The sequence below is a fragment of the Mus musculus genome, chromosome 2, assembly GCF_000001635.26.
Source record: "Mus musculus strain C57BL/6J chromosome 2, GRCm38.p6 C57BL/6J".
Classification (NCBI taxonomy): Eukaryota; Metazoa; Chordata; class Mammalia; order Rodentia; family Muridae; genus Mus; species Mus musculus.
The window spans coordinates 14,837,198-14,849,824 of record NC_000068.7 but is presented as its reverse complement, the minus strand read 5'-3'; the positions used below and the strand labels follow the sequence as shown (position 1 = coordinate 14,849,824).

Below are 12,627 nucleotides of genomic sequence, written 5' to 3'. Positions count from 1 at the left end.
GGTTCCGTTGCTATAATATGCTTTGCTTGTTTTGCAATCCATTCATTTTACTCAGTATCATTTGTTCAGCCATGAGTTTGGGCCCTGCTGGACTCATTGTTTAGTGTACAATTGACGAAAGTGACTATCTCTCCCCAAGTGTATATCAGTAGCTAATACTTCAGCAGTAGTTAAGGCTGAATAATCCTCTCCAAAGTTCAGCCTTGTGCAGAACCAGAGCAGGAAACCCCAACTGACATAAAATCATGTTTGCAATGGCTGTGTCAAGCCCAGAAGATAGACCTGCACAGACTCTCACCCTAGCTTTTAGCTCTTATAGTCTTTCCACATCATGCTTCTCTCATGCTCCAAGGCTTTAGAAAATATGGAATAAATATGGAATAAAATTGTTTAGGCTAAGTACTCAATCATCATTTATTCTAAGCATCTTGAGGAGCCCCCTTCTCTGTGTTCCTTGCTTTTGACTGCAATGAGACTCTTCTTATTAAGGATATGATTAGCATTTGAATGCCTTCACTGGGGTTGCCAGAGAGAGGCAGAAGTGTCCATATGTATTATTTCTCATTTAAAATAAGAATGTCTCTAGAGGAAAACAATTACCTTTCCACAGAAATGAAAACCCTGTTATGGATGTATTAAGAATAGCACCAGAGGGCTGCGGATATGGTTGTGTCTGACAGAGTGCTTGCTGTGCTCTCATGAGGACATGAGCAAACCCTCAGAATCAACACAAAAAGACACTTGTTCGGGCTTGGGTTTTTACAAAGCCTACTTTCAATAAGGATTTAAAAATTTTTAACCTCCCTTCTAGGCCACCGCACTCCAGAGGTGATAGAAAAGAAAGGTCATTAAGATACAGGAGAAGGAGAAATTGTTCTTTGGTGCAAATCCAATCTGCATTGTCAGGAAATCAGCAGGTCAACTCACAGGAATTAGCAGCAGGAGCTTGATCCACTTGCAAACACATCACGAATATACCAGCAGTCTGGTTCCATAGTGTCAGGAGAGCAAACAAGAATCAGCAGTGGTGGCAAGACCCAGCAGAAACAGCCAGGCCTCCACTGAATGCACATGAGTCAGCATGAGTAGGATCAGCAGGGTCACCAAGAGAAGTTCTCTGCTGTGCCTCTCCCAAGGAAGTGAAAAGCAGTGAAGACGAAGATGAGAGACCAATAAAGCACTGCAAAGCTGGCTATGCAAGCCTACCTTAACTGTCCATTGGATCCTATTTATACCCTCTCAAAACATCACATGTCCTCCCATGGGCTTTGCCTCACCATGTGAGTCGGCCAATCAGCCTGAGTTTGCAGAAGCAATAAGGAGCTACTAGAATGCCACCAGAAGTTTCTTGGTGCATTTCTTTCTATACAAATCACAAGAAGCAATGACCATCAAGAAATGTCAAGGCATACCAATACCACCCAGCATAGTCCATTGTCTGTTGGGTCCTTATTAGCATCATGTATCCTTTCATGTGTTTGCTTTAGCAAAAACTTCTTTTCATCTGTGTCTGCTTCAGGAAAACACTTCTTCACATGTCTACCCCAGCAAAACACCATCGGACACAAAAGAAACCATGAGTTTTCACTTCTCATATGTGTGTGTGTGTGTGTGTGTGTGTGTGTGTGTGTGTGCATGTGTTCTTCTAATGCCAGTACCACGGAGGCAGAAAGATGGACATTACCTGGGGTTCTGTGGCCAGACTAATCTAATCTGTGAGTTTCAGGTTCAGTGAGAGATCCTGACTCAAAAAAAGTAAGCTAGAGAGAAAGCAGGAAAGGTTATCTGGTGTTGACCTCTGGCATCTACAGGCACACACACACACATGCATACATGCATATATACACACGAACTTCTCTTCATACAAATACTAGCACCGTATACTTCTACTGCATGAACATGCAGAATATAGGACATTTAAATCTTCAAAACAATGACCAGTCAGCCCAAGGAAAGAGAATTAACACAAGCAATATTTTATTCATGGGTACTTAAAAAGTGTTTTTGAAGTATAAGAAGTAAAAAATAATAATTTTTACATTTTAATATTTAAAATTTTAACTTCAGTAGCATAAGTCTAGCATTTTGTTAATATAAATTCTAAAAGATTTTTTTCAGATGCCCAGTTTAAAAGAATTATATATTTCTAACTGTATAAAACAAACACACTCAAATTTCTTATCTCCAATGAATTGTTTGATTTGAATTTCAGGGACGTTACCACTTGAATAATGAAAATTTGGTCTCATAACTGAAATGACAGTCAGTTCACAGAAGCTCTACCCTTCAAAGAGATGCGAAGTCCTTGTCCTTCCTGAGGCCATGTCAATTGAGGTCAGTGCTTTCTTTATATATCAGTGTGCTGGTTCTGTAACTTAGTAACACAGGTGCAGTGTTGGTTCTGTAAGTGTTTAACATGAGAGCAGGCTGTAAGTCCTCCTCCTTCTTCATTATAACCAGAGCATATGGTTTCTCAAATTATGTAAAACATGCAAATTATTCATGAGAAACAGGTTTCTTTGCATAATCATGCAACAGGTGTCTATTTTAAACACACTAGGGCTAACTAATGAATGTTTATATTCCTAAAATATTCCTTGGGATGTATTCTAGGAAATCATTTTTGAAGATATCCATGGAATTTATTAAAAACAATAAAAACCTGGAACTCATTTTCAAGAATGCTCTCTTTGCAACACTGACAGCATTCCTCAATATACATTGTCCTGGGCCAGGAAATGGCTCAGTGGGTACAATGCTTGCTGCACAAACACGAGGACCTGAGCTCAGATTGCCAGTATCCATGTAAGAAAAATAACCAAAATTATCCACAGTAGAAATCAGCATGGCAAGTCCTTAGAAAACTTGAAATAGATACACCATATGACCAAATTATACCACTCCTGGGCACATACCCAATGAACTCTATTCCCTGCTACAGAGACATATGCTCATTCATGTTCATGCCTGTTCTATTCACACTGTCTATAGAAACAACATGCCCATAAAATGATGAGTTGATAATGAATATGTGATAGCTATATACAAAGGAATTTTATTTGGCTGTAAATAAAAATGATATTGTGGAATTTTCAGGTAAATTGATGGAGTAGAAACATTATACTGAGTGAGGTAACCCAGACACAAAAGAAAAACTATGCATGTTCTCATGCATGTAGATAATAGTTATTTGTAGAACTTTTAACCTGGAGTATCTGTTGAGTCCATAGGACTAGAAAGAGACAATTGGTGGGGAGAAGGAAGAAAGACTTAAGAGAGGTCGAACAGAATAACACAGGTGATACGAACAGGGGAAAGAGGAATAATAGGAAGTAGATGTCAGATGATGGCAGGGAAGAGGCACCCAAAAGGATGAGAGTCAAAGATGCCATATCAAAGTCTACTACACACACACACACACACACACACACACACACACACACACACACGAATCATCTTACACATATCATAGAAACCGCAGGTTGCCAAGTAAAGAGTTCCATGGCAGATATGGGTAGAAAATTTCCCTTCTAGTTATTGATAGAAGTTGTTTTTAAGACCACAAAATAATATAGGCTATTGCTCTTGGTTGCGCACCAGAGCTTGATGGTAAGACTTCATTGCTACAGATACTACATCCATTGGTCACACTGAGAAATCACATTAGTACTGACCAGGAAACTTCCTTTCTGTTGGCTAGCACCTCAAAGGTGTTAAATAGGCTACTGAGAGGAAGAAGTATCAACTGTCTTACTTAGTTGTGAACCCTGTAAATGGTACTAATGGGTACCAGGGCAATATATGCACACTGGTGCAATTGCTGTATGAATGTCATGGTGTCACCAAGTGTGGCTTGGCTATTTGCTTATTCTTAGCTAGCTTTTTTTTTTTTTTTAAATAAAGCCCAGGACCACATGTCTGAGGAATAATGGTACCCACAATGTGATGAGCCCTCCTATATCAATTAATAATTGAGCCATACCTCGTAGACATGCCAACTGACTGACCTGATTGTGTAATTCCTCAATTGATTCTCTTCTCCACTGACTCTAGGCTATGTAAGGTGGACAAATAAGGGTAACCAAAGCAAGGGTAATCAATTGTCTTCTGATTGTATTAAAGGCCCATTTCACAGAAGGAAACACATGCCTGGTAACCAAGCATGTATAACCAAGAACTCATGCTGGGGAGCTCACAAGACGCAGGTAGAAACAGTACTACTATTATTTTTCTAATAATTTTCACACTATCAAAGTTCCCTCTATACACTTACAGCTCTCAGACCTAGTTAGAGAAGTTTCTCCTTTGCAGGCAATCACAGCTCAGTACAGAAGCTCACACCTACTCAAAGTACAGAGAATAAGTATCAGTAGAGTATTTAGCCACAAATTAGACTTCTGCATCACATGCCCACTCCAAAGGCTCAGGTGGAAGTGGAGTGCAAAGACTAAAACAATCAGAGGTCATGAGGACCTGAGCAAAACTGTTTCTTCTGGACATGACAGGACCATTGTGCCCAAGAACTTCCAACAGCTGTGCTTGTCTGCATAGGACCTGCACAAATCAAGCCAGTCAACATTCTAGCATGGAGTGGGAGGGGTTCATGAGCTCCCATTCCCAACTAAGGAGCTATGGACAGTTGACGGCTTCTCAGGAAGGGAGAGTAAGTTTTTGTTAAGGGTGTGGATCCTGGCAGGTTGATGATAATCCAAAGGATGACCCTGTACCTAGAAGTGTATGAGCAGAAAAATTGGAGTTGATGGGTTTTATATAAAATAACAAGGACATAGTTGAGTAGGGATAGGGAGAGAGTGGTAGATGCATCCAGGGAGAGTTAAGGGCAAGACTGGGAAATAAATAAAAATTGAGGCATCAGTTCTCTCCTCATACCATGTGGACTCTGAGGACCAATCTCAGGTCATCAGGCTTATTGGCAAGCATCTTTACCCTCTGACCTATGTTGTTAGCCCAGGATTTGTTTTCCATGGTGTATAACTAGAAAGCCAAAATGCATGCTGTTTAGGTTTCAGGTTTTGTTTGTTTATTTATGTTTTTTGAAAAAAGGTCTTTCTATGCAGTCTAGGCTGTCTTGAGACTCACTGTGCAGACCTGGCTGGCATTGAATTCATCGACATTCACTTTTCTTTACTTCTCAAGTACTAGGATTGAAGGTCTGCAATATCATGCCTGGCTTTAAATTCATTCCATAATATATACTCATTTATTTTTAAATTAAAAGTATAGATTTACTTAATTTCATGTGTATGAGTATTTTCCCTGAATATATGTATGTGTTCCACATGCATGCCTTGTGTCAGAGGAGGACATTGGAGCCCCTGGAATAGGAGTTACAGATGGTTATAACCTGCACTATGGTGCTGGAAATGGAACTCAGGATCTCTGCAAGAGCAACAAGTGCACTCAACAACTAAGTCATCCATATATCCAGAAGATGTTCCAATCGGTAAGAAGGACACATGCTCCACTATGTTCATAGCAGCCTTATTTATAATAGCCAGAAGCTGGAAAGAACCCAGATGCCCCTCAACAGAGGAATGGATACAAAAAATGTGGTACATTTACACAATGGAGTACTACTCAGCTATTAAAAAGAATGAACTTATGAAATTCCTAGACAAATGGATTGTCCTGGAGGACATCATCCTGAGTGAGGTAACCCAACCACAAAAGAACTCACATGATATGTACTCACTGATAAGTGGATATTAGCCCAGAAACTTAGAATACCAAGATACAAGATACAATTTGCAAAACACATGAAACTCAAGAAGAACGAAGACCGAAGCGTGGACACTTTGTCCTTTCTTAGAATTGGGAATAAAACACCCATGGAAGGAATTACAGAGATAAAGTTTGGAGATGAGACGAAAGGATGGACCATCTAGAGACTACCATATCCGGGGATCCATCCCATAATCAGCCTCCAAACGATGACACCATTGCCTACACTAGCAAGAGTTTGCTGAAAGGACCCTGATATAGCTGTCTATTGTGAGACTAGGCCGGGGCCTAGCAAACACATAAGTGGATGCTCACAGTCAGCTATTGGATGGATTACAGGGCTCCAATGGAGGAGCTAAAGAAAGTACCCAAGGAGCTAAAGGGATCTGCAAGCCTATGGGTGGAACAACAATGTGAACTACCCAGTAGCCCCCAGAGCTCCTGTCTCTAGCTGCATATATATCAGAAGATGGCCTAGTCGGCCATCAGTGGAAAGAGAGGCCCATTGGTCTTGCAAACTTTATACGCCTCAGTACAGGGGAATGCCAGGGCCAAGAAGTGGGAGTGGGTGGGTAGGGGAGTCGGGGGGGGGGGGGGAGGGCATGGGGGACTTTTGGGATAGCATTGGAAATGTAAATGAAGAAAATACCTAATTAAAAAGAAAATGTGCCTGGTTGTGGTGGCTCACACCTTTAATCCCAGCACTCGGGAGGCAGAGGCAGGCGGATTTCTGAGTTCGAGGCTAGCCTGGTCTGCAAAGTGAGTTCCAGGACAGCCAGGGCTACAGCAAAACCCTGTCTCGAAAAACCAAAAAACCAAAAAACCAAAAAAAAAAAAAAAAAAAAAAAGTCAAAAAAAAAAAAAAAAAAAAACCTGAGCCATCTCTCTAGGTTTATTTCTTTTTTATTATTATTATTATTATTATTATTATTATTATTATCATTATCATCATCATCACCTTTTTGGTTTTAAAATTTATTATAAAATTGTTGCAAAAAAAAAAAAAACCAAACAACCAAATTAACCAACCTCAAAGACTATCTAACTCAGTAAATCTAGATTTGTTTTTTCATGGCTCCCTTTTACTGTTAGGATAACTTAGAACTTATAAATATTTCTGAAATCAGATCAAATGACCATTCAAATTCTTTTGAGACAGGATTTATCTGTGTAGCTCCTGCTGTCCTGGAATTTTCTCTGTATACCAGGCTGGTTTTGAACTCACAAAGATCCACCTCCCTCTGTCTCTTGAGTGCTGGGATCAAAAGCATGTGACCCCAAAGCCCAGGGTCTACTTTTGTTTCTTAAGATATAAAGAGATAAGCAATATTATTAAATTCTAACAAAACAATACTCATAAAGATGATATATGTTTTAAAAATACCTTTGCACAATTTGAAAAAAATCTATAACTCATTAAATTTAGTCTCATCTTTAATTTACTTACACAAACCAGGAGGCTGCCTCTTGTTCATTTGCTCTGTGTATTAATGTGGATTTTTATATAACTTAGTCGAGTGATCAAAACATAAACTTCTCCCTAGTGGTAAACTATTAAACACTTTTTGGTGTTTAAGGACAGCATTGCAGTTTCAAGAACAATTGTGTAATCACCAAGATCTGGGACAGGTCATGTGTCCAGTGATAGCTTTCACTTTAATCAGTTTCAACTATACTTAAAGATATTCTTTCACTGGAGAATCAAAACACCTTGTAAGATTCCAACTCACTGATAGTTTAATATTCACCAGGACTTTAAAAACCATCTCTTGAGACGATGAGGATACTAAAAACTATTTCCAATCCAAGTTGAAGACAATAAATCATCCAAAGTGTAGGAAATAGTGCATAGAGGTTGGGTCCGAAACATTTAAATATTTAAATCCTTTGAGGCAAGTTGCCTCACACTTAATTACTGATAAGAACTCAAACAAAATGTTTACAACTGTGGAATAGATCTAAAAGCAGAACGCTACTTGTCAATTAAATATTTTTTTAACCACCATAGCGTGTTTCCTGACAGTGTCATATCCCATTCATATCTTACAGATTCAAAGTGGTTCCAGAAAAAAAAAATATATATATATAATTTTTTTCAAGACAGGATTTTTCTGTGTAGCTCTGGCTGTCCTGGAACTTACTTTGTAGATCAGACTGGCCTCGAACTCAGAAATCCACCTTCCTCTGCCTCCCAAGTGCTGGCCTTAAAGGCATGTGCCACCACAGCCCAGACAGAAGCATCTTAATGAGAGTAGTGGACTTTACCAAGAGACCCTGCTTCTACAGATGAATTACTTTCCTGTGCTTTGCTGTTTCTTAATAAAGGCCCCCAGTTCCAGAAACAAATAGAAAAAGGAGACAAAACCTGTTACATGTAATATAAATGGGTTTCTTTCCTTTTAAAAAAACAAACAGATAAGTTTTCATTTTGTTGTCCATGTATCACTGAAATTCATGCATTCAAGTGATCCTTTAGCCTCACTCTCCTCTGGGGAATACAGGCATGTGATATCATAATTAGTTTTTGTGTGATATGTCAGTTAATTATTAAAAGAAAAGCCATCTGTCTTCTTAGTGCAGTGGGAAGCATGTCAGTCTCATAAAACAGACGTTAACCAGGGCCCCATGAGCTCAGTGGGTAGAGTACTGCCACTCAAGCAAGAGGAAGGAGCTCTACCCTCAGAAGCCACTGGGCATGGACATGGTGCTGGGGAAGTAGAGATGGGTAGAACAAGTTTGCTCATTGACTAGCTAGACTTAGTCTGTTCATGGGCAATGAGAGATGGGTCTCAAAAACAAGGTGGATGACATCTAAGAAACAAGACTCAAGGTTGACCTCTGGCCTTCACAGAGACATTTGGGCACACACACACACACACACACACACACACACACACACACACACACACGAAAATTAACTAAAGAAAATGCTATACCATAGGACCTTCATTTAAGATTCTGTTAAGTAGGTTAATCACACAATCTAGAGCTGTAAATCAATGTTTCTACAATTCAGACCTAGGGAGATAGTTCAATAGAAGAGCATTTGATGTGAAAGGATGAGATGTAACTGTAACTTTTATTCTCTTGAAGAAATTGTCATCTATGAGATTTGCTGCCTCAATCTGATAACCTAGGCTTAGTCCTAGAAGCTTCTAGCCTCTGTAAAATCTAATCTAGGTGTAGAATGTTTTCGGCATCTAAGACTTCATGCTAAATAAGCTCACCCAATTCTAGATCTTTCTTTGCTCTAGGTGGCTCAACTATTCTGGCTCAAACTCCTCTCCAAGCTAACTGATTCAATCTGATTTCTCTCTCAGGCCCTGAATTGCTCTGCTTGGCCTCGCACTAACTCTGGCGATCTGTTCTGATCTTCTAGCTCCTTCTCAGGCTCTGGCCCATTCTATTTTCACCTGTGTCTACCTTGTTCTCCCTTCCACCTGTCTCTGTAAGACTCTCCCAAGTAAATGGTCTCCTCCTCCTTTTATCTGCACTGTTCCTTAATAAGCTTCACTTTTCTCTCTCTTCTCTTGAGAGTTGGGCAGATCCTACTCTGTCAAATCTCTCTCTGATTTTGTCACTTTGTCTTCAACTCTATTAGCCATCACTTTCAAACTTGAGAGCTCCCTTCTACAAACTAAGCTTACCTTCATTGTTGGGGTCTAAAAGGTGTGTTCCAAGGGCATGTCTGTATTCTACCCAGGAGGATTAAAGGTGTGTGCTAAGGCTGAGTCACATCACAGTTAGAAACATGTTTTTCAGTAAATAACACAGTCATGGGGTTCACGCTGATTAAATACCATGCAACAATGAGGATGTGAGTTCAAATCCCTAGCACCCATATAAAAGTCAGACAAGTCCCTGTAACACCAGCATTGAGAGGTAGAAGTAGAAGATCTCAGAAATTTGATGGTGAGTCAGTTTGGCCCCCACAGCAAACTTCTCAGTCAAAGTGCTGTTTCAAGGCAATAAAGCAGTAGAGGAAGACACCCTATATCCTCATCTAGCCTCCATATATGTGCACATGTCCACACCTACATACATGCACATACACCACACCCACAAAACGTTCTGCAATTGCACGGAGAACTATCCTACATTTTATTGGCCCAGGTAGATGGTAAAATGACCTGACCAAGAAGGGTATATTTCAATGGGTGAAAATATTGCCCAAGAATTTCAAGGAATCTGAAGTGTTAGTTTATAAAGGGAAACTATTTTATAATTTACTGGATCTCATTATCTCTATGAGCCAGATAAGAGGATTCTTTTAGGGTTTAACAAAGACATGTATTTCTTTCTTGAGCTATGTCTGTTTCGAATTATGAGTATTTTGTGTGGGAGGCTGTACAAAGACAGAAAAAACAACCTTGAATAGTTGATACACTGGACCTTAAATAAGGAGGAATGTGGCTCTGTTAAATTTCAGGTAGTGTATATCAAGAATGTCACAATGTTACATTTTATCTCAACATTCCAATACAAAGAAATACTTCAAAAGGAGGTTTTATTTTCCTATAGCCTTTAAAAAATTATGACAAAACCCTTGCCAGACATTGTTGTAGTTCAAAGACAGAATTTCTTCCAAGAAAGCCATCATGTTTAAATTAGAAATAATTTAACCAAATATAGCACAGACTCCGGGTTTGCAGAGATGAGGTTATGCACACTTTTGAGTGCAAATGATGTGCAACCTCAGGTGTCACTTCAGGGAAACAACACCACAAAGACAGAGAAAACTAGGAGAGCCCAAATTCCCCTGTACTTATGCACAACTGGTCATCAAATAATTGTGACATAAAAACAAAGGAAGTTAGAAGCTTTAAAGCTAGTAAGAAGGCTAAATGCACTTGCTGCTAAGTTTGATAACCTGAGTTTGATCCCTTGGTCTTGTGTGGTGAAGGATATAACTGATGCTACAAGTTGTACTCTGACCTCCATAAGTGTACTGTGGCTGTATTTGCCACAGATAGACATGCCCAGACAAATTAAGTAAATAAAATGTAATTAAAAGTATATCCCTTGGGGCTGGAGAGATAGTTCACAGTGGTTAAGAGCACTGACTGCTCTTCCAGAGGTCCTGAGTCCAATTCCCAGCAACCATATGGAAGCTCAAACCCATCTGAAATGGTATCCAATGCCCTCTTCTGGTGTGTCTGAAGACAGTGACAGTGTACTTCAATATAACAATAAATAAGTCTTTTTTTTTTTTTTAAAGTATATCCCTTATATTCTGGTCAGAATTTCAAGGCCAGAAGCAGGTGTAACTCTGAGTCTATACCAGACCAGAGGCCAGTCTGGTCTACATTCCAAGCCAGTCAAAGGTACACAGTAACACTCTAACTTTCAAAGAGGTGGAAGAGGGAGAGGAGGGAGAGGAAGGGAAGAAGGAGATGAAGGGGAGAAGGAAGAGGAAGGAAAGGAAGAAGAGGCATTGTGGGTAAGAAGTAAAAAAAATACTAAAAAAAGTAGCTGAAAAAACTCAGGTGCAACAGCAAGTGAATGGGATGAGACCTTCAATGCTCATTGACTGCTAAATAAATTGGCCTAGATCTGCAAGAACATGTGGTTGTACTATTATGGGAGTTAAAAGTAGACTGTGCTTTGGGAATGAACAATTAATAATTTTGACTTAGATCTGATAATGGCAGTGGAGAATCCATAGTGAAAATGTACTGCAAGGAACTGAACTTCTAGGAATAGGATAGGTCATTTTTAAGAGTATTTAAGGCTAGGCTACATAAAGTTCAAGATTGCAACCATCAAGAGATAGTTTATGACAGTGGGCAAAAGAAGAATGGTTAAGATAAGATTTGGCGGGATTGCACAGGGATCTAGGGAGATGGCTGAGTTGTAAAGTGCTTCTTATGCAAACATCATGACAATAGTTTGGATCACCAACACTGATGTAAAATAGCTGAGCACATCTGTACTCAACAGCACTGATAGACAGAACCCTACATTTACTACTTAGTGTAGCCTCCCCCAGCCTTGAGCAGGTTGATTCAGATCTATGCTGCCACTGTGAATGGAACCACCTGGGGTGGAGTCTTGCATTCTATTGTTCTATCACCTTCCACTGAGAGGTGGAAAATGTCTTCCTATTTCTGAGATAGCTGACAATCTGTGGAATTGGAGACCTAATGCTAACAGCTCTGGAAGACTAGTGCTAACAACTTGGCAACAAAGCATCAAGAAGCCTGGCATGTCAGGAGACGGGCCTCCCCCTTTATAAGCACAGACTCTTAGTAAACATTGGGCCTTGATCAGAAATCTGTCTTGGTCTCCTTTCTTCTCTCTTTCCTCCCTTACAGCTCCAGCCTCCCACTGAGGAACCCAGTTCGTGTGGCCACAGGTGACACTATACTTAGTACCAAGTGTACTGAGAAACTCTCTCAAAACATAAGGTAGAGAGCAAAGGAGGAAACACATCAGTCCCCCTCTGGCCTCCACACCTTCACACAAGTATGCAAGCACATACATGCATATTACACCCACATAAACATACACAGACAAACACAGGAGAAGAAGGTCATCTGAAGCATTTCTGATTCTGCTGTCCATGTTATGTAGGATAAAAAATATCTCAATTAAAAGTTTTGACAGACATAAAGAATCTGTAAATAACCAGGTTATTTTTAGGCTCCCTTCACTATTTGTTTCTCTTAAGCACAATTACCATCTCTTGCCACAACTCCCCTTTCCTTCTGCTGCTTTGTGTCCCTAGCCAGGCTTCTGCTTCATAATCAGTTGACTAAACTATATTTAGTAAGTATTCTGAACTAAGAAGACTTTACAAGCCAAGGTTATTGTCACCTTCTATGGAAATCCAGGTGTCACATTGTGAAACAAGATTGTTTCACATAAGGAGACAGGAAGCTCATT

General features: G+C 39.8%; 1 protein-coding gene across 10 annotated transcripts in view; it reads right to left on the bottom strand.

The window, feature by feature from the left end:
• Cacnb2 (calcium channel, voltage-dependent, beta 2 subunit) overlaps positions 1 to 12,627 on the bottom strand; it is a 384,951-nt gene that overhangs the window by 138,987 nt on the left and 233,337 nt on the right. The window lies entirely within an intron of this gene.